The sequence below is a fragment of the Dendropsophus ebraccatus genome, chromosome 6, assembly GCF_027789765.1.
Source record: "Dendropsophus ebraccatus isolate aDenEbr1 chromosome 6, aDenEbr1.pat, whole genome shotgun sequence".
Classification (NCBI taxonomy): domain Eukaryota; kingdom Metazoa; phylum Chordata; class Amphibia; order Anura; family Hylidae; genus Dendropsophus; species Dendropsophus ebraccatus.
In genome coordinates this window covers 36,911,190-36,936,336 of record NC_091459.1, presented here as the reverse complement: position 1 = coordinate 36,936,336, position 25,147 = coordinate 36,911,190, and the positions used below count along the sequence as shown (strand labels likewise).

General features: G+C 40.8%; 1 protein-coding gene across 2 annotated transcripts in view; it reads right to left on the bottom strand.

The window, feature by feature from the left end:
• Positions 1 to 25,147, bottom strand: part of SOBP (sine oculis binding protein homolog) — a 152,077-nt gene that overhangs the window by 22,849 nt on the left and 104,081 nt on the right. The window lies entirely within an intron of this gene.

Here is a 25,147-nt window from a genome sequence, read left to right as displayed (position 1 = left end):
TGAGCATTTCAGTGCTCGCTCAACACTAGTGATAATAAAACAATGTGTGATCAGATCACTAATAATGAACGTTATTTGCCCTAATTTTTACATTGTGGGAACATAGCCTGAAAATACTGACGTATTTTAATGGACTTTTTTTTTTTTTTTACTTTTGTAAGAACATAGCGTGAAGCTAAACCAACACAATAAAAGTTCTTTATAAAAACCATAGTGATGTGATCAGTAATTGTAAATAATTGACCATTATTAGCCAAACAACCTGGAATCACATGGACAAACTGTGGATTCCATGTTCCCAAAGACATTAGAAAAGCACATGAGTTTTTCAAATATGTCAAAACTATCCAAGTAGTTTCACACAAATTCTATTGCATTTCCAAGTATCAGGAGTAGTTCCACAAGGATGTAGTAGGTAGAGATGAGCGTATTTCCCGAAGTTTGGGTTCGTATGAACCTGAACTATCGGCATCTGACTCCTGCTGTCTGCCGCCTCCGTGCAGCGGGTGGATACAGCCTAAGGAACACCTAGAAAACTGGGATACAGCCATTAGCATAGGCTGGATCCCAGTTTTCTAGGCGTTCCTTAGGCTATATCCACCCGCTGCACGAAGCCGGCAGACAGCGGGAGACATATGCCGATAGTTCAGGTTCATAAGAACCCAAACTTCGGGAAATCCGCTCATTTCTAGTAGTAGGCACAAAAGGTATGTCCAGTTTATATAACTGGACTTTAAGGGGATGATCACGTGGGGTAGAAAATGCTGCAAAATTTCCATCCAGATTCGCAGCCAGAAAATCCATATCAGCACACTTGCACCAAGTCTGCACCACAGGTCCATTTCCATATGGATTCTGCATGGATTTTCTTCTGTAACATTTGGATGTGATTTAAAGGGGTTATCCAGCACTACAAAAACATGGCCACTTTTCCCCCTCTCTCTCTCCAGTACAGGTGTGGTTTGCAATTAAGCTCCATTTACTTTAATGGAATGATAGTCGTTAGTTACTACGATTGTTTGCTACATCTGTTCCCAGCAAAGGAATGAGCAATGTGCAATTACACTGAACGATTAGTGAAAATGGTGATGTCACGACCTGACTCCCAGAGCTGTGCTGGCTGTGGCTGCTGGAGAGAATGATGTCAGAGGGATGCTCAGTGTCCCTCCAGTGCCCTGTGTCCTTCAGTGTCCCTCTGCCATCATCCTCTCCAGCAGCCACAGCCCACACAGCTCTGGGAGTCGGGTCGTGACATCACCATTTTATCCAGGAAGTGACATCACCATTTTATCCAAGAAGTGAAGCCTTGATGCAGTAATAAGTGCAGGGAAAAAGCTCTTTATAAGCTTTTTCTGCAATAATTGTATATTGGGGATTTGTATAACTTTGTATAACTTTGTAAATACAACACTATAATAAAATTTTTCCCCAGACTTCTCCTTTATTGATAGTAACATCTAATTTTTGAGGGACTCTTTAATACAGCATTTGCACGGTATTCTTTGGTAAGCTTACACAGTAAGATACATCCCTTGTTATTTGGTTTCCAGCACCAAAAGGCTTTGTCTATTATCAGTTCCATCATCACCTTACTCTAAAACCATTACCTTAAGATTCTCATTTACTGCCTCGGTGAAATTATTGTGAGTTCATTAACACATTAATTTCTTAACACCATCCGGTTCTCACAGATGGCTAAGACATCATCTACAATTCAAATACAACTCTTGTTTGCACTGATGCCATTCCTTCGTATGGCATTTTAAACAAGAATTAATATGGCTGCTCTTGCCATTGCTATAAACAGATAAACAGATGTCAGCGGTTCTCCTGATGCCTTCATTTTTGGACAGGGTAGAAGAAACGGATCCTTTACCCATCCTGTTCCAATTATTCATAAATTAATAAATTGTCAAAATATATTTGAATTTTGAGAAAATAATACCAACTGACTTGTTACACGTATTTCTGTCCCACATAACAATAATATAACTATTCATCAAGGAGGCTACCATATGATGTTAGACTAGAACTGCATATTAAGACCCCCTTCACACGTCAGTGAAATTTACCCGGATATCTTATCAGAGAATGAGAATAAATTTCTGGACCCATACATTTCTATTGGGCACAGATACCCTTTAGGATTTTTCCTGAAGGGTGTCCATGGCAGAAAATAGCCCCAGAAAATATATAGGACATGTGTATGGAATTCCAGCACGGATGCCCCATAGAATCCTATGGGGGCAACCAGAATTCTGGACAACTCTAAATGCACATGCCTAACCTGTCCAGAATTCTGGATGTATAGCATGGCAGCCCGGGCCAGCGCCAGCACCAGGGCAAGTACCATGAAGTGCTGATGCTGGCCCTCTAACTATTAGTGCTCCTAAACACGAGCACATACAGTTAAATGTGGAACCGTGATTTACAGTATGAGGATCCATTTGCTCCCCACCCTGTCAAACACTGTTGTGGCCAAGGCAGCATCATGCCCCTGGCCAGAAGAAGCCACTAACCCGCCCCCCTTGTGACCACACTTGTGCTCAAGCAGAGCCAGAAGACAGAGGGAGAAGCCGGAGGACACTGGTGCAGCAGGTGAGTACAGTATGTTTTTGTTTTTTTAACTTCTCAGTTTTTACAGCCAGGAAACACTGATGGTTTCCTGAAGCCTCCAGAAAGGATTCCTGATCTGTGTTTCCTCCTTGTAAAAACATCCAAAGAAGGGTAAAGGGGGGGGTCCTACCTATTCACAGCGTATTTCTTGTGTTTTTAAACATTAGTTAGAGGTGTTTTTTTTTTTTTTTTTTTTTTCTTTTAAAGTTTATAAAGTTTATTTGACTTAAATAAAATTCACATTACAAACCACATGGCTTTGGTCCCATCAATCAGGACAATCACACACATATACATGTACAAATCTTATTTCCCCCAGTACATCAATCAAAAATAATTATAATATCATAAAGACACCCCCCCCCCATGACCCCCCACCCCTGCCAGCCCCAAGACAGGAGAGACGAAGAGAAAAAAAAGAAAAAAAAAAAAAAGAATAGATAAATTAACCTAATTATATAAATAATTCACCACTTCCCCCACATCCTCTTAAACTTATCCTCTCTGCTCCTAACACCCTTTGCCGCCCACCAATCATATCTTTTAATCACATTCACTTGATTTATCCACTCCTCTATTGAAGGTCCAGTCTTCCCTATCCAGTTTCTCAATATTACTAATCTTGCCAGAAACAGTAACCTAACCAATAAATTTCCCTCTGTCTGTAATTCCGGTTCTTCCCCCAACACTGCTACCTCCAATGTGAGTTGCCCTTTAAAGATACCTTTATTATCCAAAACTTCCATTACTCCTATCAAGTATTCTTTAATCTTAGAACATAACCAGAACATATGGGTCAGGTCTGCCTCCATCTCTCCACATCTATCACAGCTTGAGCTCTCCCGGACTCCCACCTTGTGCAAAAACAATGGTGCATAATGAACTCTGTGCAGTATTTTAAATTGTATAAGTTTGTACTCAGGATTCTGTGATACTCTATCTACACTCTTAAGCATACCCATCCATCTAGATTCTGAGAGTGATCCACACACCTTCTCCCATTTAGCCTTAAGGGCAGGCACCCCCAGTTCATATCTTTCTTTCAATAATATTGTATACACCCGTGAGGGAAGCCCCTTCCCTTTTATCAAAGCCATAACTTTTTCCATTCCTTCATTACAAAAAATAAAAAAACTCTCTTTATTACGTGTTCTGTTAGCTGCGTGTTTTAATTGTGCATAACTAAATCTATTTTGCCAGGTATCTTCATACCCTTTAAAGAGATCTTCCCATTTCCTGAGAAGACCTTCCTCAAAGAAAAACTGTACTTTACTATGTCCAAACTCCTTCCAAAACTTCTGGTTGGATAATTCCTCAAATTCTGGGAAATTAGTATTATTCCATAGCTCAGTGCATACCAAACTCCCTCTAATCTTACAAACCTTCTTAATTTCCTGCCAAATCTTGTGAGTTAATGTGCCAAAAAAATCTATACCCTTTGAAAAAACCTGTAGACCACCTGACTCTAACCTCTCAAAGATCTCCAAATCCCTATATTTCATACGATTTGAGAAAACCCAACTTGACTCCTTATGCGTAATAATATAAGCAAACTGAAAAGCCAAAAAGTATAAAAAGAAGTCCGGGAGAGCAAAGCTGCCCCTGTCCCTCCTTGGGCAGAACCGACCATACTGAAGCCTCACCCTCTTTCTACCCCATATCAATCTATTAAGTAATGCCTCAATCCTCCTAAACCACTTAGTTGGTATCCAAATTGGTGAGGCAGCCAAGAAAAAGTTTATCTGGGGGAGAAGTACCATCTTGATAAAAGCCATCCTCGCCGACATTGATATAGGGAGACTAGACCACACCCCCACCTTCTTCTCTATTCTAACCACCAGAGGCTTAATATTCTGTTTTAAAAATAGAGAGGGATCTACTGCCGCCAATACCCCCAAATACTCAAGACCCTCCCCCATCTTACAGACTTTCAGGTTACAGAAGCCGTCCCCTAGGTCTCTGTCCAAAGGCATAACGAACGACTTGGTCCAATTTATAGACAATCCCATTAGATTGCCCAGCACCCCAAAATCGTCTATTATGCCCGGTAGATTCGCCCCGGGGTTGACGACAAAGAGGAGCAAGTCATCCGCATACATAAGTATTTTTTCATTATCTCCCCTTAAGCCGAAACCCCTAAATTTACCACAAGACCTTATCCATTCCGCCAAAGGCTCGATGTAAAGAGCAAATAACATAGGGGACAGCGGGCATCCCTGTCTAGTCCCCCTATGAATGCTGAATTGTGGAGACACCCTACCATTAATAAGGAGTCTACCCGAAGGCTGCCTATACAGCACCTGGATCAATTCTATAAATTTAACACTAAAACCAAAATGCTCAAGGGTCTTCCACAAATATGGCCATTCTACCTGGTCGAATGCCTTACAAGCATCCAATGCTACAACAGCTCTATCCCCCTCTGCAGGTATTTGCATATTCAAGTACATCCTCTTTATGTTATTAAATACTGTACGGCCTGGCATAAAGCCATTTTGGTCTTCCGAGATCAAAGCCGTAATAACCTTTGAAAGCCTCCTAGCTATTAGTTTAGAAAACAATTTAAAATCTATGTTCAACAAAGAGATTGGCCGGTAATTCCCCATCTCAAGATGGTCCTTCCCCTTCTTTCCTATAAGAACAATAACCGCCTCCTCCATAGACCCAGGGAGTCCTCCGTCACAAATAGAATGATCCAGCACCTCTAGCAGAATCGGAAGCACCACCTTAGCATGTCTTCTATAAAATTCATACGGTAGGCCATCTGCCCCCGGCGCCGTACTTCCAGCGACAGAGGCCAAAGTTGCCTCCAACTCTGCCAGAGAGAGTGGGGAGTCCATTACCCCTTTCTGCATTTCTGTTACTCTAGGCAAGGATATGCGATCAAACAATAACGTATCTAAATTAGATAAGTCTGGGGAAGAAGAGGAGTACAATTTAGTATAAAAATTTAGAAAAGCTGTTTCTATGGTTCTCTGATCAACAGCTAACCTACCATTTTCTCCCCTAATGGCAAAGATGTTACTGTTTTGTGTCTGATTCTTAATAATATTAGACAAAAGTTGGCCTGGTCTACTCCCTTCCCTAAATCTCCTGTAATCAGAAAATAACATTTTATTATGAGCTCTATCTGTCACAAATCTAGCATATTCCTCTTGGGCTACCTTTAACTCTCTAAGTGATACTTCGTCCGCCTTTATCTCATAGTCTCGTCTTTTCTGCTCAACATCCTGAACATGCTTCCTTTCCCTGTCTTTAAGACAGGTGTTTTTTTAAAGTAGGTATTTACTCAAGTAGGACAACTTTTCCAGCTGACAGTTTCCCTTTAATTAGCAGAGGCACTATGGCTGATACGGAGGCCTGGTAAAGGCCTCCGATGGCCTTAGCAACCAATCGTCACCCCACAATTGTGTTGTGGGGCACCTGTCAGTTCACTTTCTGCATGTCATGATCAATACTGATCATAGAATATAGAGTGTAAGGGTGCGTTTACACAGAGAGATTTATCTGAAAGATTTTTTAAGCCAAAGCCAGGAACAGACTATAAACAGAGAACAGGATTGAGATTTCTCCTCTTTTCAGATCCATTCCTGCCTTCGGCTTCAAAAATCTGTTAGATAAATCTGTGTAAACTACTCGAATTGAGCGAAGTCTGCCCCGGTAGTTATAGATAGGTGCCAGCTGTAACACACAGCCAGCAGCCTTATCATGAGAGTAATCACATAATAGGGTAAGGGGTGAAGATTAGGCGCTGAATATTAAACAATTTAATTTGACGAAACTACGAGGCGCTATTTATTTTAATGGAGCAAAGAAACACAATAAAAAAAAAAGGTTAAATTCGCCTCAATGTGGGGCCTGCTATTTATATATCCATGGCATTTTGCCCAACTACTACTTAAAAGCTGAATGGATTTGAGCTCATTCAAGTTCTTTCCTGTGAAACATTGTACTCCAGTAAACCACATAAAAGACATGGCATCAGCAGAAATATTAGTCTCTTTTGATAGAGTAAAACCGAAGCCAGGTCTCTGGGATCTGATAACTTGGTTAATAAGTGTTTTATTTGGCTGTTCTACACATGAGAAAAATGGTTTACATATACAGCACTGTGAACAACTGTACTCGTGTTGTGTAGATGCTTGTAGGTTTTGTTCCCTCAAATAGATCCTAAAGTGACTCTGTATCCACAGTCTATCCCCCCCTCCAAACCACTTGTACCTTCTGATAGCTGCTTTTAATCCAAGATCTGTCCTGCGGTCCGTTCGGCAGGTGATGCAGTTATTGTCCTACAAAACAACTTTTAAACTTGCAGCCCCAAGCCCGAGTAGCTTTAAAAAGTTCAGTTTCATTGTAAAATAGAAATGTGTGTGTTTTATTTCAGTTGTTGCTGCCCATGGGAATAACATGAATAGCCTATTCCTATTATTCTCTGCTCCCCCAGTGTCCTTCTATGTCATCTTTGTGTCCCCAGCTGAGCAATCCTGCCTCTATCTCTTCTGGATGGACTCTTCTGAGGGTAACAGACCGCTTAGCTAATCACTGGCTTGATTGGCTGAACAGACTGTCACCCCCAGAAGAGCCTGTCTTGCAAGTGGAGGCGGGATCACTCAGTCGGGGACCTGAAGACGCTGGAGGAAGTGAGGAAACTTAACCCCCTCCTGCCGCTGGGCAGTAAATTAACGTCGCTGCAGCCTATGCCGGATGCTGCAGCGACGTTAATTTACAATCGAGGATAACACAGATGCAGGAGCTGCGCCTGTGTCATCCCCGGCGGGTCCTGGCTATCAGTGATAGCTGGGGACCCGCCGCAACTCTCAGCACCGGAGTGCGGCTAACCCTATAGATAACCTATAGTTAACCCTATAGATACTGCAGTCAGCACAACCACAGCATCTTTAGGGCTCCTGACAGAGAATTCTCCCTCTACAGAGGGAGAATTCTCTGTCCGGTGTCCATCAGGGCTCTGCGAAGTGATCGCAGAGCCCCGATGATAGCCATGGAAACCGGAAGCCTCAGTCTTCTGGTTTCCTGGCTACGGAGGCCGGCGGGGGAGGGGGCGAGGGAAGGCAGGGCAAGATTGTGACAGTGGCAGGGGACAGAGGAGAGGGGGCAGACACACTGACATCAGCTTATGATATCACTATGATCCCATAAGCTGATGTCCAAAAAGAAAGGGTTAATAAATACCCCTTTAATTGTATCAAATTATGTGACATATTGCTATATTGTATATACAAACATTTTTAAACATGCACTGATATCTAAAACCTGTCGCATAATCAGAACAACAGTGTTTACCCTTTAGCTTGAAAATTTAGAAAGCAAATAAAAATAGCTCAGCGAGGCAAAAACAAAACAGAACTCCCCAGTCCCCCACAACGGCCATTGTGATGCTCCCAGGCTCTGTTGCTCACTGCTGCTTGCTAGTTTCTTTGACCCATCATAGCCAGTTATTGGTTGAGCAGGCAGTTATTTGCTTAGTGTTCACAGAATTAGGAAACAGTGAGCAGTGGGGACTGGGGGTGTTAGAACAGCAGCTTTTGGGGGTTCGGGTGAGTATGACTTCTTTTTTGTTTATAAGCCACCCTAAACTAGGTGCATTTCTATATTTTGAGGCTATAGCAAACTCAAGCTTACCCAGATTGGCACTGATTGTGTCCCTTTCTATCAAACTAAACCAAACTAAAATAATATCCAATCCCTGATGTTCCAAACATGTCATAGGGATGATTAGTTTTACTTTTTCTGTACAAATTTACTTCCTTAGGCTGGGTTCACACACAGTATATTTCTCATTATATATATATATATATATATATATATATATATATATATATATATATATATATATTTCTCAGGATTTTGGTCCTCATTTTGCAACCAAAACCAGGAGTGGATTGAAAACACAGAAAGGCTCTGTTCACACACTGTTGAAATTTAGTGGATGACCGTCATTTTATGACAAATAATGGCCGTTATTTCATAACAACGGACAATGTTTTAAAATATCGCCAATTATTTGCCATTAAGTGATGGACATCCACTAAATTTCAACAGTGTGTGAACATAGCCTTTCTGTGTTTTCCACTTCTGGTTTTGGTTGCAATATGAGGACCAAAATACTGAGCAAAAATACTATGGGGAGATTTATCAAACATGGTGTAAAGTGAAACTGGCTCAGTTGCCCCTAGCAACCAATCAGATTCCATTTTTCATTCCTCACAGACTCTTTGGAAAATGAAAGGTGGAATCTGATTGGTTACTAGGGGCAACTGAGCCAGTTTCACTTTACACCATGTTTGATAAATCTCCCCCTATGTCTTAAAAGGTACACATAGACACGCAAGAAATACTGATAAATAGATCAAGAAAGACAAGATAAATACTATGTTTCCCTAAAAATAAGACATCCTCTGAAAATATGATGTAGCGCATCTTTGGCAGCAAAAATTAATATAAGTTAATTTCGGGGAAACAGGGTAGATAATCAAAAACTTTGTAGTCACTAAAGAGTGTGTTATGTTAAACCATTAAAGGGGACCTGTCACCCTGGCTGCCGAGGTGAAGCCCGCCCTACCCCCCAATGGAGCCCCTTATACTTATCCCCCTCTTAAAGTCCTGGTCCCGGACCCCTTCCCACTGCCGAGAAATCCCCGTTGGAAGCCATGTGCAAGCTCACCAGAGATGAGTCCGACTGCTCCAGTCATTCTCCATGGGCGTTGGACTCATCTCTGGTAAGCGTGCACACGGCTTCCGATGGGGATTTCTCGACAGCTGGACGGGGACCGGGACTTCAAAGAAGGGGTAAGTATAAGGGGCTCCACCGGGGGGGGTTGGGCGGGCTTTACCTCGGCAGCCGGGGTGACAGGTCCCCTTTAAGAAAAGGTTCATGTTTTCAGCCATCACATAGTACATTGTAGTTATTTTCTTAAGCATACTATCATCTTCTGATTCACTATTAATGTCTTTCAACATGGAATCAGACAAATACATTTTTAAAACAATATTTTTTTGTTCTGTTAAAGAGCTGACACAGATATCATTTCATTAAGGTACAAAAATAGGTTGGGGGGGGGCAAGTTCTTGTTATAGCTGATAGTGACTTTTTGCCTTAGGCCTAGCTCACAGTCACTACCGCTAGAAGAGGGACAGGCAGAAGCTAAATTATCCCGTGCAAAAAGCAAACATCACAGCTGTTTGCAGGTAATTATTATTCTTAACACAACTATATTTTTGGCTTGAGAATTATAAGTAATCTATGCAAAGAGGTTTAGTTGCATTTGAAATAACAATGTTGGAGCCTATTGTCTAGGAACTCTGTATAAGGCTGTGTTCACACAAGGTCTTTTTTAGGTGAGAAAACGGACATTGTTTGGTAATGGCAGCAGTTAATACTGATCATGATCATTATTTACAGCCACCGTTATAAAATAACAGCTGTCATTTTAAAAACAATGGCTGTTATTTCGTCTAAAAAAACTTTTTATGGATGGCCGTCTTTTTGGAGGCAAAACACAGCTGTTTATGCCAATTGTGGTTGTAATTTGCATAAAACTGCAGTCTTTTAGCGCAAAAATGACGACAGTCCAAAAAAAATTGGCTTAGGGATTAGCCTATGCTACATGAGTGAGTGGGGAGCAAGGAGGAGGGTGTGCAGGAAAAGGAAGGGCAGTAAACAATGTTATGTATAGAGATGAGCGAGCTGAGGTTGGGTTTGTACGAACCCGAACCGATGTCTTTTGAATCCTGTGGTCTTCCAGGTCTGTGGAGAAGGTGGAGACAGCCCGAGTCTTGACTACAAAAAAGGGATACAGCTTATGACCTAGGCTATATTGATATTTTCCAGGCGGGACTCTCAGGTGTTCTCCACGGAGCAGGCAGACAACAGGATTCAAATGGCCGGCTCGCTCATCTCTAGTTGTGTACAGTGCTTGAGGCACATGAGGGTGAGACATGACCAAGAGCTATTGAAATATACATGTCAATCACATGACAGACAGGGCTCTAGAGACCACTATTGCTAGTTAGAGATGAGCAAATACGATTCGATCGAGATGGTATTCCATCGAATATTGCGGTATTCGAAAGATTCGAATTTAATCGAATAGTGAGGCGAATACATGGGAAACATTCGAAAGCCCTCCCATCGCGGTTGGGGCTTTTTTTTAATCCAATGACCATGCAGGGAGGCCGTGAGGAACCCTGGGAGTACGCACGCAGCGTCTATCCTCATTGGATGGCTGAACCACATGACCTCGAATCTTAAATACTTGGCTCCCGTCTCTCGACCGCAGATGCTCTTTCAACCTAGCCAGGGAAAGATCTTGGAGCAGGGAGAGATAGGTTTTAGTAGCGTTTTGGTAAGGCAGGCTCACTACAGAACCCAAAAGTCCTTTTCAGGGCTAAGATTCAGCGAAAAAGTCATTTCTGAATCCAAAGCACTTCTCAGTGCTAAGAAATAGATGATATTACAGCAGCAGCATCAGGTGTATTCATTCCAGTACCCTGTGTGTACAAATGACTTCTAGTGTCCCTGGTTTAGCCCACTAAAGGCACGTTATACTTACTGTTCCAGTAGCCCACTAAGGGCCCCTGATATATACTGTTCCAGTAGTCCAGTAAAAGGCACATCATAAATACTGTTCCAGTAGCCCTGTGAAAGTCACTTGATACATATTGTTCCAGTAGCCCACTAAGGGCCCCTGATATATACTGTTCCAGTAGTCCAGTAAAAGGCATATCATAAATACTGTTCCAGTAGCCCTGTGAAAGTCACTTGATACATATTGTTCCAGTAGCCCACTAAGGGCACCTGATATATACTGTTCCAGTAGCCCAGAAAAAGGCACGTCATACATACTGTTCCAGTAACGTTCGTACAGCATGACGCGTGATACGCGCGCATAACATGACGCTCTATAGACTCACATTGGAATCATGTAACAATGTGCAAGAAATACGAAGGAAATGTGTGAACATTGCCGTAAGCGTTCGCAAAGCGTTCGCAAATATTTTTCCTTCACAACTGCGGAGAGTGGCATTATACTGCGATTTTGGAGTGTTGGGTGCACCCAGGCATGCTCCCCCTAATGTCCTAGTGTCATTCCGGAGGTTTTGGCATCGTTTAGGGAGGTTTCATGGGGGACTTGGTGACCTCCAAGTGGTCGAATTTGGATTTCCAATTGCCGCTAATTTGTTTCCCATAGACTATAATGGGATTGAATATTCGTTCGAATAGTCGAATCTCAGTGACTATTCGATTCGAATTCTCGAAAGTCGAATATTTCACTATTCGCTCATCTCTATTGCTAGTATGATCTACAATTTGAACACAAATATGGTGCAACTGAGAACAATAAAGACAAAAGGTTACGCATGTCTTGTGGGCGCTGACTGGTCTTTTATTCTCTGACCTGTACTGTGCCTTTAAATATATAGTTTAAAAAAAAATGAACTTATTTCTAAAGCCAAAACAAATTGCTTAGAATTTCCCTAGCTCTAAGTAATCCTGATACAGACATAATGACACTAGTACATAAGAAGAGCAGTATGTACTGGATGACTAAGGTGATAGGTGTATGTAAAGCACCCTTTTATCACATTAACGTGAGCATGCCTCAAACATGAAGTGATAAAGCAAGTGCTACTTTTTGGATTTACTTTAAAGAACTTGACTTATCGAACTACACAACTATTATATAAACGCTAATGCAACAGAATCCAGAGATAAGTGGTGTACAGAGGCACCAACCGCACACCTAGACAGTACATTCCAGTGCAGTATGATTTTTATACTAAAATAATTAAGATCACTTTAACCTACTATAGTTTTTTTTTTTATTCTTTTACTTTTGGAAAAACAGGAGATGGTTTAGTGACAATCCGGCTGCCCTATTCCTCATATATGGACAACATGTGCAATATGAAATACACGAGACATAACATCAACACGTATCACATTCAACAAAACCCCATCAGGGAAATACGGAGACCTACACACATTCCCACTTAGCTTTTTAATACTTTAGTGGAATAAAAATATTCCTAGATGAGGGAATCAACATAGACCTCCAAGGAGGAGGTGTACAAATAGAAAAGGGGACAGATGAGGGAGAGGAGCAGTACGGGGACAGATAATACAGGGGGCTACAGGTAGGAGCAGAGGGGAAAGAGAAACAAACAACTACAAACAAAAGAGAAAACAACAACCTACTATATTCTAGGTATAGGTTATTGTTTTGATGTCACAAAAGGGAATTTCAATCTTCTATCACTTCAGTTTATATAAAATTCACTCACTGATATGATATAGAAAGACCCATGTATAAGTAAGTCATCCAAATGGTATGTGATATTCCACCCTCTTGCAATATTTCTGCATTATTAAAGTGTCACTGTCGTTTATTTATTTATTTATTTATTGCAGAAATCAATAGTGCAGGCGATTTTAAGAAACTTTGTAATTGAGTTTATTAGCCGAAAAATGCATTTTTATCATGAAAAAGCAGTTTGAAGCTCTCCCCCCTGTCTTCATGATTTTCTATAGAGAGGGGAGGGGTGGAGGGAGATGAGGCAACAAAACAGGGCAACAAAGAATTAATTTACAGCTACATCACCGGGCTATCTCCTCTAAAATCAGCAAAGACCTCTCTGACCTATGAATACCGGCTTTCACACAGCTCCCACTGTGTAATCCTTTGTTCACTGCTCTCTGTTGGCCACTACTCTCCCTCCTCCCCCCTACCCTCCCCATAGGTTAGACAGGGCTCGACTGATGTAAAAGAGTTGAGATTTCCTGATAATGAGCAGTGAATGAGAGAGGAGGGGGGGGGGGGGACCTGGGGGAAGTCTTTTTTTTTAATGCAGATAATGGCATATTTGCCTAATAAACCCAATTACAATGTTTCTTAAAATCGCCTGGACTATTGATTTCTGCAAAAAAAAAAAAAAAAAAAATTACAGTGACACTTTAACATTCTGTTTCTCAGGGAAAAAGTGGAAATTCTGTAAAATGTCAAGTTGCACTGTTTCTAAAGAGCGGCATTAATGACGTCGACCTAAATATATGTCTGGAAATATTTCCCTGCATATATGTCACAATGTCAAAACATATTTCCTTAATAAGAAGAGCAGAATGCACTTTTCTGAGAAGTAGATCACTGCAGGGGCGTTCTGCAATGCAAGAGCCCTCGGAGACAGACAAGCTGCATTTATTCAATACATTTAGTTATGAGTAATTACACACCGATATAATTGATTCATTACACAAAAAGACAGACAGATGTAGGCCCATTGCTGTGCTGTTCATTAGTGTAAATGAGCTTTTCTTCTTTCTCTAATAGGTTGTGTTCCTCAGGAGGGTCATTAGAAAGGAATTACAAAGAATGGGGGGAGAGCACTGCACCTATCTAGAGAAAATGCTCCTGACGGAATCTCCTACCAGGACATGTAACATATAGGAGGAGATTTATGAATCTGCCTATAGCGACCAATCACAGTGCAGCATCAATTATATTGTAGCACTGAGTGCTGTAGAATATGAAAGCTGAGCTGTGATTGGTTTCTATGGGCAATGTATACCAGTTTCTATTGTATACCCTTTAATAAATCTGGGCCTATAGTCCATAAGAATGCCGATGGGTTTATCCTTTGGATTTCACATGTGTTTGAAATTCTAAAAAGTAAAACTATTATGGAAATTTGATATCAAGCAAAATAATAACTTGAAGCAGCTTGGCATGCAAAATCTCCCAAACTATAATGTGTAATTTCTAATGGCCCTATTACACAAAGCTATTATCGGCCGTATTCGCCCAATATCGGCCGTCATGGTTGATAATCGCTTTGTGTAATGGAAGACAACGATTAGCTGACATGCGTGCTGTTGGCTGAACATTGTCTTTCAACAGGCTGAAACACAAATGATCAGCCTGGCAGCGATCTCCTGTTACTCAGAGCGACGTTAGCAGACCGCTGCTATCTCCTATTGAGCTGCCCGGATGATCTGGCGATTGCCGGAGCAGCCCCCCCACAAATCCCCCTTGCCCCCCGCATTTACTTGCTCGCTGTCGGCATCTTTAATATCGCTGGCAGCAAACGGGAACCAAGGAAAAAGCAATTGCTGACCAGACAGGATGGTGCTCGCTTGCTCCTCTGAATCGGCCCGTGTAATAGGGGCTTAAGGGTCCTATTAGACAATGCGATTTTTAGGGATAAACAATCGCAAGCAAGACCTGACATCGTTTACCATATTACACAGAACGATCTTTTACTCCATCTGATCCCAACAAAAGAAGGAACAATGTGGAATTATACTAAATGATTAGTGAACGATTAACAAAGATTTTAGGGTCAAATCTAAATCAACGACACACGAACGGTTTCTCGATTGTTGCCTGCAATTACGCAGGACGATTATCATTTATTCAAACATTATAGAGATTTTATGCACGATATGCGCAACTGCACCAGTATTAGACATTGTGAACATTTAGTAAAATGGCCCTTGTAGCATGCATCACATTAATAACGACTTATGGTATTCTTGAGGCACCGTTCACACTGTAATGAGAAATCTAAACCATTTGATGGCCTTTTTTGGGGGGATGGATGTCATTTTGAGCCCAAATAACATCCGTTATTTCAAAATGTTGTGTGGTCATGGCCAAACTCTATTATAATTTTTCTATGTCAGATTTTGGCTACACATACTGACCGAAATACTGACCAAAATCATTATGTGTGAACAAAGCCTTAGTCAGAAGAATAACAATGTTATTTCAGTTTTAGGCTGGGTTCCAACACATTGGGGGACATTTACTAAGGAGTCTAATGTGTGTGACTATTCTGATGTGGGTTGCTGTTTATTTTGTTCCAATATATTGTATGTGATTTATGGAAATCATAGTAAATGCATATAAGTAAAAAGATTGCTGGAAAAAAAAACTTGCAAACAAGTTCCCCTCGTACTGACGAGACGCAGGGCGGCAGCAGTTTTTGCGACTTTTTTAAAAGTCGCAAATGATAAATTGGATATAAATCCCGGATTATGCTAATTTTGGGGTGAATATGAGGAGCTCAGGGCCCCGAAAAGTACCTATTATAATCCACTACTGTTGGCTGAGCAGGCTAAATCCCATCAGTCTGTGGTGTGGATCCCAGGTCGTGACATACCTAGAGACAGGGAGAACTGGGAGGGTCTGGGAGCTCTGTGATGCGGCACAGTGCGGACTCGGAGATCGGTAAGCATTTTGCCTTTTTCAATTTCCCCCGCACGTTCTGTTTTTTTTTTACCCCACCCCCGCTCTTCCCTGCCGGACTTCTCCTTTAATTACAAACCACAGCTGATCTAGAGACAAGAGTAGTGCTGTCTCTGGAATAAAGTAGCCATGTTTTTCTAAAGCTTGGTAACCCCTTTAATAGAACACATGATTAGATTTTAAAACATTCACTTTTTATATTTATTTTACATCTGTTTTTTTTTTTTTAAATCATTTTACAGTGTGTGAACCCAGCCTCAAAGTGTAAACATATACATTACACATATTGAATACGCCAAAGCCTGAATCATCAATCATTCGCCATAATAAACTAATTTCTTTGCAGTTTGCGACTGTAATATCAGCTCAATGAAAAAATATTTCAATCATCAGTTCTAAGTGCTGACATGTGAATGAATAGCGGAGATCACATGACACAATTCAGATTCTTGCTTCTAGGTCAGCAAAGCAAAGGGGCATGATCATTTTGCTTTGGGTTTGAGGCCCTGAAACACTTTCTACTTCTAAGTAAACATTTCCAACACTTTTGCAACAGCCCAATGAAATGTAGCAAAACTACTGCTCCAGCCAACTTAGTGTGTTATTACATTATACATAATTTGCATTTATCATTTTATTTAAGTTCCCTTTCTCCTTAAAGGGGAACTCAACTGGTGTCAGAAAGTTATTTAGCTTAATAAATTACTTCAATTTAAAAATATCCAGTCAGGATCTGTTCACAGCAGTAGCAAATCCCCAGAGTTTGAACAAACCTGAACTCTACGTCAAAGTTTGATGGACATGCCAAAACTAACTTTTGAATGAACACGTCCCTAGTGGCCAGTCGTCAGCTGTCCTCCCGCACATCTGGGCGCCTTTCCGCTGGCCCCATAGACACCATTCTATGGGCCGGCGTATTCCGCTATACGCTGAAAGAAGTGTCTATGGTGTCTATGGAGCCGGCGAAAAGGCGCGCAGCCGTGTGCGCGGACATACTGCGGAATTCCGCTGAGTTTATCTGCGAGAATTCCTTAGTATGAACCCACCCTTACTGCAGGAGATGGGCTCTCTAGAATTACAATGGAGTCTGTTTTCTGTAGCGACAGTTTCTCCTGTCTCGCTGCATCCCTCTGTGCCATATTAAATGACATGGACTCTTTAAGAACTCATTCGGAACTTCCAATATAGCGTGTGAGAACATATGTGAGAACATCTACTTTGTATAGAGGACAATAGTGTTGGCCGAGCATAGTGCTCGGACAAGCATTGGGGTGCTTGATCGATCTTGATGCTTGTGGTGCTCAGATAGAGGTGGCCATACACCTTCGGGCTAGGTTCACACTCTGTATCTGTGCGGCTGTATTGCGGGCGGTAAATCATCGGACGGATTTTTCCGGTTCATGCGTACGCTGGAAAGTATACGATATATGGCTGCACAGTGCACACTATGTATGAATCTACGGCCCGATCGTAAACTGACCCGTAAAAAATGAACAAGACCATTGTTTGCGGCTGGAAATGCGGCCGTGGATTGACAGGCGGTCCGTACGGAGTACTTCAAAAATAGCCGGCAATGATGCCGAATGCCGATGCCTCTAATAGTTAATATATTAAATTAATAAAACACATTTTCTTTGTAATAAAGTCTCTTTCGTTGTTCAATAATTTAATTCTAACGAATCCATCATTGTGCAATTAAATATACTGTCAAAAAATAAATATATATATAAATATACATTTATTTATATATATATTTATTTTAACAGTATATTTAATTGCAAAATGAATGATTCGTTTAAATTTAATTATTGAACAATGAAAGGGACTTTATTACAACGAAAATGTGTTTTATTAATTCAATGTATTAACCATGAGAGGCATCGGCATCGGCATACTGCAGAGGATCGCAAACCCCGGTAATAGCGATTCATGTAAACTGTGTTCCCTGCTTTCCCAGATGCATCCAGAGGTGTTTGCATCACTTTCTTAAAATTTTATTTGTTATTTTTAGTTGAACTAGATTTCCAAGTAAATGACCGTATGTTTTCAGCCGCATGTCTATTTTTTCCCATGGCCGTAGTTTCAGCCGCACATTTACAAAACACAAAAATTTTAATAAAAAAACTTAAAGGGGTTATCCAGCTAAAATTGTTTTCTTTCAAATCAACTGGTTTCAGAAAGTTATTTAGATTTGTAATTTACTTCTACTTCAAAATCTCCATTCTTCCAGTATTTATCAGCTTTTGTATGTCCTGGAGGAAATGTTGTTTTCTTTTCAGTCTGACACAGTGCTCTCTGCTGCCACCTCTGTCTGAGACAGGAACTGTCCAGAGCTGGAACGGTTTTCTATGGAGATTTGCTGCTGCTCTGGACAGTTCCGGACATGGACAGAGATGTCAGCAGAGAGCACTGAGTCAAACAAAAGAAAACAACTAGAGATGAGTGAACCTTGAGCATGCTCGAGTCCATCCGAACCCGAACGTTCGGCATTTGATTAGCGGTGGCTGCTGAAGTTGGATAAAGCCCTAAGGCTATGTGGAAAACATGGATATGGTAATTGGCTGTATCCATGTTTTCTAGACAACCTTAGATCTTTATCCAACTTCAGCAGCCCCCGCTAATCAAATGCCGAACGTTTGGGTTCGGATGGACTTGAGCATGCTCGAGGTTCCTGCAGGATATACAGCAGCTGGTAAGTATGAGAAGACGTGAGATTTTTAAACAGAAGTAAATTACAAATCTATATAACTTCCTGAAACCAGTTGATTTGAAAGAAAAAGATTTTCGCTGGCTAACCCCTTTAATAGGTTAACCAGGCACTCTCCCCTCTGTTAAACAGGGGGCACCTTAAATAAATGCTCAAGTCTCCTATTGATTTCAATGGGGCTCGTTATTCGAGTCGAACACTTGAGCATTAAAAAATGTTCAACTCATGTAAAGAACACAGCCACCTGAGCCTATTCCTCTCCTCTTTGAGTGCTTCATATTGCTGGACATGTTAAGTAAGTTACACTTGTCATGTACTAAATGGAAACAATTTATCGGGTATATTGGATTTAGCATTGCCCTTTTAATGCAAAATGATAATATCTTCTTTTGTTTGTGGTTTCCCAAGCCACATTTCTGGTCATCATAAAGCGTCAATACAACTTTGACAGCATCAACTTTATCAGCAGATGTTTTATGACTCTCAGTCCGAGCCAAGTAAATATTAAGTGGGAAGTGAAGAATGGAAAATACATAGAAGTCCAGGAAGCTATACTATTGGGAATTCCACACGCTCCTGTTGTGAACCCCTCCATCCAGCCTGGCAGCTCCCTTAGAGCATGTTCATATTTAGAGGTAAAGAGGCCATTCAACCAGCAATAAACAAATGGCAAACGGCAAACAAGCGGCAAGATAACCAGCTGAACCCTGAAGGTAAGAAAGCACTTTGGATCCTACTGACTTGAAATTTCGCATGACAGGCCATTAGCACAGACTCTCTGAATTGTACCAGGAAAAGCCCCTGTGGATTTAAATGATCTGTTCAAGAAAATAGAAGGGAGTTTGCAGCTCTAGTTATAGTTGAAAACCTTTAACTGTACATGTAACATAGACATGCACCAGATATACTGAATGCTGCGGACCACTAAACTGACACTGATATACTCCATCTAGATCACTAAATTAATAACCAAGAATTGCTAACTGGTTAATTTTATGATATGATGTCATTGTATTGTGTTCTGGAATACCTCAATAATTTTAATAAAACACCTTAAGGTTATGTTCACATTTGGTAAAAGACCAGTCGTTCCGTGACCAAGATTTGTACTTCTATTTAAAAATCTGAAGCCTTCCAGTACATATCAGCTGCTGTATGTCCTGTAGGAAGGGGTGTATTCTTTCCAGTCTGTGCTCAGTGCTGTCACTTCTGTCTGTGTCAGGATCTGTCCAGAGCAGTAGCAAATATAAAACATCTCCTGTTCTGGACAATTCTTGACATGGGCAGAGGTGGCAGTAGAGAGCATTGTGTCAGACTGGATAGAAAACTGCCCTTGCTGCAGGACATACAGCAGCTGATAAATACTGGAAGACTGGAGATTTTTAAATAGAAGTTAATAGATGATGGCCGTCAAGTGGACAAAAAACACAGTGTGGGAGCATAGCCATAAAATTATTGTAGCTTCTATTTTTTACGAAAAGACAGGCCTTGCTTTATCTATAATAGTTATCTGGGTAGAAACAGCATAACTCTTGTCTCCAGGTTGGGTGGGGTTTTACAACTCTGGTTGTTTTGAGTACCAAATAACGGACATTGTTTAAAGGGGTTATCCAGCGCTACAAAAACATGGCCACTTTCATCCAGAGACAGCACCGCTCTTGTCTCCAGTTCAGGTGTGGTTTGCAATAAACCTCCATTCACTTTAATGGAACTGAGTTACAAAATTCCTCCAAAACTGGAGACAAAAGTAATGCGGTCTCTGGAAGAAAGTGGTTTTTGTAGTGCTGGATAACCCCTTTAACATACTCTGGTGGCCATCATTGCAATGAAGGACGTTGGTACATTACTTAAGTTTAGGTTGAATGATATCTGCTTTCCACACCCTTTTCGGTGTGGCTATTAAATTAATGGTCCATTAAAGGGGTTGGCCACTTTATAGTAAAATTGCTCAGTGTACAGTATTAGTAAGTGTATTCACATTACTTACTGACAGCAGCTCCCTGTGTACCTCATACACCTAAAATCCTCCTCCCCTCCTCCAGGCTGGGCTGACCTGCTCTGTGGTGACTCTGTCCGTAAGATGGCCAAAACGGAGAAGCATGTGTCCATGCCCCGCCCCCAGTGTCCTCCATAGGCATATACAGGCTCAGTGGCGGACACAGGGCCTGGTCACATGCTCCTCCATGTCAGCCATTTTATTGACAGAAACACCACAGAGCAGGGCAGCCCAGCCTGGAGGAGGGTAGTCTGATCTTAGCTCTATGAGGTACACAGGGAGCTGCTGTCAGTATATACAGTGAGTACACCTACTAATACTGTACACTGAACTATTTTACTATGAAGTGGCCAAACCCTTTAAATTTTATTAAAAAGACTGTGTGAAAATATTAAAATAACGAGTGCCAAATAATGTCTCCCAATAAATGTCCTTAACATTGAACGACCGTTACTCTATGCATTGTGTAAACTAACGGCTTTTGTTTCCATACACTTCAATGGAAATCATTGAAGACTAAAAACAACAACCCTTTTTTTGAGTGTGTGAGCACGGCCTACTAGTGAGGGCCAACTTGTGTGTATGGATGAATAAATAGATAAATTTAACATCATTTTTTTTTTTAACAAAATAACCTGCAAGTCCCCAATTCCAATTAAAAAGCCTGCATAGGTCATCTTAAGGCTATGTTCCCATGACATACTAACAACGGACGTTCTTTAGTAAACGGCCGTTGTTCAACACTTTACCACGGTCGATGTTGTAAAACCATGGCCAGAATTAATGATCATGAGCGTTAATTCCGTCCATTGTTTTTCAACAACAACGTGGTTAAACAACACCCATTAACCAATGATCGTCCATTTTTACAACATAGTAGGAACATAGCCTAGACATAACAAAGCTTGTCAATACTAATAATAAAATTTTTTTCCTCCTATGCGCTTAGGCATATATTCCTTGTTCTCACAATCGCACAGTATGACATCTGTACAGATAAAAAGCAGCATCTTTACATCAAACAAATCATGTTTGCTAATAGGCAATCTCAGTCTGTTCATTTAAATAGATTGTATAATATAGTGAATAACATAAATCGCCATCTCAAACCCAGTATCTGCCATATGAAAGAAAATTTCCATTTACTCCTAAAAAAAGAAAATAATAGTCTCAAACTGGCAGAGAATCTCTGACCAGCACAAAATAATCGAATGTGAATACATTAGCTGCTCGGGCTTGTTGTAAATCATGTCTTGGCAAACTGTGCTTGAAAATATTGCAGATAAACAGCCAATTAGATGGTCCATTCAGAGAAGTCATTGCAGCTGCTGTCAGCATGCCAGACAGATACCACTCTGTTTAATGCTACTACAGATTGGCGCAGGCTATTGTTTTGGCACTGTGAGCGCAAGAGGATGGGGTAGACAAATCCAGGCAGGATTATCCATCCCATTTATTCATCTTATATGTCTCTGTTTAAGATGTTATTCTGTATAAGACAGAGAATATATTTTATCTTACATTTAATGTTTTATCCTATTTAAGGCCATGTTCCCATGTTCTTTTTGAGACCAAATAACGTCCATTATTATAACGACAGCTGTCATTGTACAAATAACGGCCGTTTTATAAAATAATGGCCATTATTTGGTTTAAATAGATGGAATTTAAAACGAATGTACAACCAGGTACATCGCTTTAAGATATTTACATCAATAGGCTATGTTTACACAACATTCTTCTTCAGTAAAGAGGATTGTAATGGAATCAGCGTCCATTACAGGGGGCGGCATTGCATTGAAGTCAATGCAATGCCGCCCGCTGTGTTCACACATCGTTATTTTAACGCCCATTCTTGAGAACGGGTGGTAAAATAATGTATATGCCTATTATTTAGCGCTGTTTTAATGAAATAATAGCTGTTCACAAAATGTAAAGTGCGGCCAGCGGCCGCGCTCTGCATTGAAGTGAATGGGTAATTGATTTGCGTGCACACCCGACCTTGCCCGCAATTCTATTGTAAAAAAAGAATGTTTTTGCACCCGATACAGAGGAATCGGTTACAGAATCATGAATGCAGTCCGGCGTCAGGCAGTTTAACAGCATCCGTTGCTATGCAATGGATACTGTTAAATGAAGTGTGAACATAGCCATAAACTGGTGCTACCCACAGAGGGGAGGGCTGATCGTCACACTGGGGGCCAGCCGGTCCGCCTTCAGTGCTTCAGGCCGAGCCAGTGCCCAGGAATAGAATGCTGCGTGGGAATCTGGCCGTGGTAAATATACCAGTCTATTGATGTAAAGATCTTATAGGGATGTACCTAATGTTGCAGACTTTAAAGCCAAGCTCAAATAGAGAATATTAGACATTAGGGCACCTATTTTATCCTTATTATAATACAAATAAGTTCTAGGTATCACTACAATGTCGTCAGACATCATAAGGATACACTAATGGGAAGATTTATCTTGTCTATCTTTAATTGTCTTAGTTGCCCCTAGCAACCAATCAGATTCCACTTTTCATTTCTTACAGATTCTTTGAAAAATGAAAGGTGGAATCTGATTGGTTGCTAGGGGCAACTAAGACAATTCTACTTTACAACAGTTTGATAATTCTCCTCCTATATGTTCAAAACATAGGCTATAGGCCAAAAATATTTTAAATATACCTTTCAGTACAAAGCAACAGAACAAAAAACATCCCAGGGCTATATTGACACAACGATTTTTAACAACGTTATTTGATACTCAAAGTACAGGCCTTTGTTTTGAGTATCAAATAACGGACATTGTTTAACATACTTTAGTGGCCGTCATTGATAGCAATGGTATAATATTCAAGTTTTGGTTCGCCATGGCAGCTTTTTAACACCCTTTTGAATGTGCCAATTTTAAAGTTAGATTTAGTGTTGTATAAATTATGGTGAAAGAACCTTGTGTGAACGTGGCCTAAGGCAAGGTTTACACGCTGTAAGGCAGTGGCCGTTCTGTGACACGGCCGTGTCACAGAACGGCTACTGTCTATGAAGTTCACCCTGGCCGATACTCCAGTTCCTTACTTATCGTCATTTCTTTTGAATTGGAATGCGGTCACATTCGGGTGTGCCCGCGTTCCAATTAACCATTGCAGACAATGTAACGTCCGGCCATCAGTCTTGTGTCACCGCTATTTAATGAATAGTGGCCGCACAAAATTGACATGTCAGTTTTGAGTACGGCCACATATAATTCTGGCCGGAGTGTATACTGTGTGCATACACACCGCCCAGGATTCCATAGAACAGAATGCCATTAGACATTTTCAATAAATAGCGGCCGGTGTTCCAAACTGCAACAACGGCTGGTATTTATTGAAAAAATATGTGGTGTGAACGTGGCCTTAATTTGTAAATGTGTAGTGTATGCACAATAAATCCTGTGTTAAGCTATGTTAAAATGTCTAGTCACAGGGGGTTTCAAGCTCCAAAGACTATGACATTTTAAAGAGGGTCCTTTGTGAAGATAAAGTGACAGGAGAACAGGTAACCTGAAACTTATATGTAGCAATGTGGGGAATGTTTAAAGGCAAATTTGTTTTCTTTCATGTAAACTGGTGTCAGAAAGTTATATAGATTTGTTATTTACTTCTATTTAAAAAAATCTCAAGTCTTTTAGTACTTATCAGCTGCGGTGGGTCCTGCAGGAAGTGGTGTGTTATTTCCAGTCTGACACAGTGCTCTCTGCTGCCACCTCTGTTCGTGTCAGGAACTGTCCAGAGCAGGAGAGAATTTCTATGGGGATTTGTTACTGCTCTGGATAGTTCCTTTCATGGACAGAGGTGGAAGCAGAGAGCACTGTGTCAGACAGGGAAGAATACACCACATACAGCCACTGATAAGTACTTGAGCCTTTTAAATAGAAGTAAATCACAAATCTATATAACTTTTTGATACCAGCTCATCTGGAAAAAAAAAATCACAGCAGTTTCTGTTTAATGGAGCCCCATCAATTTCTGACTTTCTACTAGAAGATGCCATGTCCCCTAGGTCTTCTGCAGCCTCTGCACATCATGGAGGAGACATATCATTTTCTTTGCAGTAGAAAGTAGGAGATAGTGTACAGACATTTAACTTTTTTTGTTACTTTGTTCTCCTGTCATTTAATTTAAGCTACATTTCGTGAAAGAATACTACATGATGCTGAATGCTATACAGTATGTTCTATATGCTCATGAACATGTTTATGTTTTATCACAGTATAGACCCTATGATGGTTCTCATAATACTTAATCAGCTTGAGGGTTTAGAGTGTTTAGCACAAAGTGCCGTCGTTTGATATCCAGGGACATGCAGTATCGTAAAGGCTCTGTACTCACTTATATCCGGACTGTTTAATTTTGTGTATATTGTATTATGGTCAATAGGAACCATGTGAATGTAAAGGATTAAATTCTAGTAATGAAAGTAACCGCATAAAAGAAACACTACAGGGAAACTGATATCTGTTATGTTTGGATTAGAGACAGGGGTGGTGGCTGGCACATGGATACATAATCTCTTTGTTATATTAACGTGAGATTCTAAC